This window comes from Apium graveolens, chromosome 10 (assembly GCF_009905375.1).
Source record: "Apium graveolens cultivar Ventura chromosome 10, ASM990537v1, whole genome shotgun sequence".
NCBI classification, from domain to species: domain Eukaryota; kingdom Viridiplantae; phylum Streptophyta; class Magnoliopsida; order Apiales; family Apiaceae; genus Apium; species Apium graveolens.
Window position 1 is genome coordinate 62895092 of NC_133656.1, and position 4038 is coordinate 62899129.

Here is a 4038-nt window from a genome sequence, read left to right on the forward strand (position 1 = left end):
CAGGTTGTCACATTCCTTTTGCAAACACTCGACGCATGTGACTGTGTTGTCACTGTCAACAGATGTTTGAATTGATCATCCGTCGGGTACATGTTTGTTATCTGTCGGTTAGCCTTGTTGATCATCCATCGGGTGGCTTTGTTGATCATCCGTCGGGTAGCCAGTTATCACTTGACTCCATTTCATTTGTGCAGAATTACAAGACATCTTATATTTACATTTAATCAACCTATTCTACACATCTACTAGCAGTCTACATGATTCATAAGCTACTACAGAATCTATACAAAGTTGTTTGCAGAAATATGCTACAGTCCTTATTGTTACATAAGCTACTCACCTGGTGGATATCAATTAGTCATCCGTTGGGACTATATTGAATCATCCGTCGGGACTATAATTGATCATTTATCGGGTGCTACAAAATTTACTAAGTTAAATCTACTAAGGTGTTTTATTTAGCTCATCAAGTAAATAACAGATTCATAACAGTTATGTTGATATGAAGTTTCTTGAACACCTCTAGAAACTTCTCAAATTATTTATCCAGCTTTTTCTTCTACAGCCGCTTAGGAAAAGGCCGTGGAGGATAGATCTGCTTCTCCCCTGTATTACCTTAAGGAGGAGTGTGCTCATCAGTAGTCTTCCTTGGTTCCACTTCTGCTTCCTGCTGCTCTACTTCTTCTTCAGCCCCAGCTTCTTCATTCGAAACTTGAGTTTGTCCGCGCAACCTTCCCAGAACTCAAAGTGATTTCCTTCACCTACTTCTTAGCTTCCCTCTTTCCTGGTACTTCAGTGTCACTAGGTAGTGTACCAGGTTGACGATTTAGCAAGATATTGGCAATTTATCCAATTTGATTTTCCAAGCTCTTGATAGAAATAGCTTGGCTTTTGCACATAAGCTTCAACCCCTCTAATTCAGATTTTTAATTAGCTTGTTGCAGCTGTAGTTGCTATCTTGGTGCATATTGCGGTTACTGAAAACCAGGGGGTTGTACTGCTTAGACGGGTACTGCTGATAAGGCTATTAAACCGCATTCTGAGCATTGTTCCAGCTGAAATTAAGATGATTGTGGTTATTAGGATGATAGGTGGATGGCACAGGTTGTTGCGATCGCTGAAAGTTGCTCACGAACTGAGCTGATTCACTAGAAATAGCACACTGACCAGTCTCGTGGGCACCAACACAAATATCACAGACACTAATATTTGATTAACTCCATAATTAGCCAAAGTGTCCACCTTCATCATCAAAGCCTTAAGTTAGGCAGCTATAGCAGTTGCTGCATCCAACTCCAGAATTCCTGCTACTTTTCCCTTAGTCAGTCTCTAAGAAGGATTCTGGTATTCGTTAGCAGCCATCAGTTCAATCAATTTATAAGCTTCATTGTATCTCTTAGCCCACAAGGCTCCTCCTGATGCTGCATCAAACATAGGTCTAGACTGAGCACCCAAACCATTATAGAAACAGTTTATAATCATCCAATCAGGCATGCCATGGTGTGGGCACTTCCTTATCATCTCCTTATATCGATTCCAAGCTTCACACAAAGATTCCCAAGTTTGCTGAGCAAACTGAGTAAGAGCATTCTTGATTGCAGCAGTCTTCGCCATAGGGAAGAATTTAGTGAGAAAATTTTGAGCAAGATCTTGCCAAGTAGTGATAGATCCTGGTGGTAGAGAATGTAACCAACACTTAGCTTTATCCCTTAAAGAGAATGGGAAGAATCACAACTTAATAGCATCTTCAGTCACGCCATTGAACTTGAAAGTGTCGCAGACCTCGATAAAATCCCTGATGTGCATGTTGGGGTCTTCTGTAGGAGAACCCCTAAACTAAACTGAGTTATGTATCATCTGAATCGTGCTTGACTTTATCTCAAAAGTGTTATCCGAGATGGATGGTCTAATGATGCTCGACTAAATATCATTGATCTTAGGCTGACATTAGTCCATCAGAGCCTTAGGAATTTCTTCTTGATCTCCCATCACTACTAAAGCTGGTTCCTTGACTTTCTTTTTTTCTTCTACCTTCTCTTCATCCTCAACAACTTCCCTTCGAAATACTACAGCTTCTTCCTCGGCTTGATCCAGATTTCTCTTACGAGACCGAGAACGCGTATGCATACACGCTCGCTAGAGTACCTGAAATAAGACAAAGAAATAGATAAGTAACAATGTCCGAGTCAATGAACTTTAACGACCACTGATGACAAACATATAAACTAAAAATTAACACCGAAGTCCCCGGCATCGGCGCCAAAAACTTGTTAGTCACTAAACACGCGCTAAAATACACGCAAGTATACGCGTTCACAAGTAGTATAAGATTTAGATCAAATTAGTTCCCATAAAGACTCTTCAGTTAATATAAGAATATGCACCTATGCAACAATGATATGGTTATTATTCAATGCTAAGATGATTAACAAATTGAGATTGTTTTAAATAAACTTAAGCTAACAATTATAACTAAGAGAATAAGAATGGTTGAATTAATATATATGACAAACATGAGATTCTAACTTCATTAAATACTTAATTCAATAGCCTTTCCATTCTTAACCTTAGCATGTAATGGTGATGACACTAATCAGATAACACGAAACTGATAAACGCCAACTTTCGTTGCAAGAATACCATACTATCAGACATCCACAAAAGAGATAGAAGCTGAATAAACACCAATTATACTGAGACCCTATATGTCTATAGAATTTGACAACATAATGGTTTAACGCACAAATTATCTATCGTGATTACATAGGGCAAGTAAGATGGTTAAAATTACCTACAAATCATGCATAATAATAACACATGAACCTATTCTAGCATGGCAAGTTCTAAATCCTTAAATTCATTTTCACTTCATTAAGAATTAACACACTATCTTATAACTTCACGAAGCTCATAAGATGAATAAGCACAACCAATACTAGGTTATCATACAATCACCACACACTAAGGTATCGAAATAAATCAACTAAAGGAATCCATAAATAAATCCGCTAGAACCCCACGATAACGATTAACCCATGATTGGACTCATCATCAACGTGGGTTCCGATGAAAGCATGGTATAATAAACGTAGTCTTTATAAAATAATAATACACAGAGTATGAAACAAGAGTATAGGTTCAAGAATAAGAAAACTAGCATCCAACGTTACAACTTAAACAAAAAATCATAAGTTAAAACTAGATCTTCTTCGCCTTGGTTGAATTGTGCTAAAATGATCTTCTTACGCCTTCTCCTTGTGCTCTGGTACGTCTCCTTATAAAAAACGAGCTTATTTATATATATATAACAGCCCCATGCAGAGTAGAAGTCTTCTGGATCAAAATCAGAATAAAAACAGAATTGTCTATCTCAACCTGGCCCGGCCGCGCGCTACAACAACGCGGGCACGCTGCTTCCGGACTTTGGGCGCGGCCGCGCGCTATCACAGCGCGGGCGTGCTGACCTCCTGATTAAAATTTTGAATTCTTCTTTTTTTCCTTGCTGATTTGAGCTGTTCTTCCACGAGCTTTTATTCCAACACCTTCCTAACACCAAATTAGCATCAAAACAATGTTAATTCACCTGATTACCTAGAGAATTCCTGAAAATGCAAAAACACTACAAAACACATTAAAACACCAATAACTTGAGTACAAATACACCAATTCAAAGCTTTACAGAGCGTAATAAAGTGTCATAAATACCACTCAACAGTATTCTGAAGGATTTTTAGGAGCATAATGAGCTGGAATGACCATGTCTCCATCTGTAGATTCCTCAACTCTTACCATATGAGTGAAAGGCCCATTTTTTAGGATCTGAATGTATAATAGATTGGACATCCTGATAAACAACAACATTTTCTTCTTCCATAGAGTGTAGTTAACCTTATCAAAAGTAGGGATTTTGATAGTACTGATTTTCTGTGTATTCATTCTTCCAAGATCTTGAATTTGTTTACTTTCATATTTAGCTCTGATACCACTTGTTAGGTAATGAATCATACACAGAGGGGGGGTGAATGTGTGTTTTGTTTT

General features: G+C 38.1%; 1 non-coding gene across 1 annotated transcript; it reads left to right on the top strand.

The window, feature by feature from the left end:
• The first annotated feature begins 1492 nt into the window (after window positions 1-1492).
• On the top strand, window positions 1493-1599 carry LOC141694586 (small nucleolar RNA R71). Its single transcript, XR_012563876.1, has one exon. It is a non-coding gene; the product is annotated as a small nucleolar RNA R71 (small nucleolar RNA).
• The last annotated feature ends 2439 nt before the right edge of the window (window positions 1600-4038 follow it).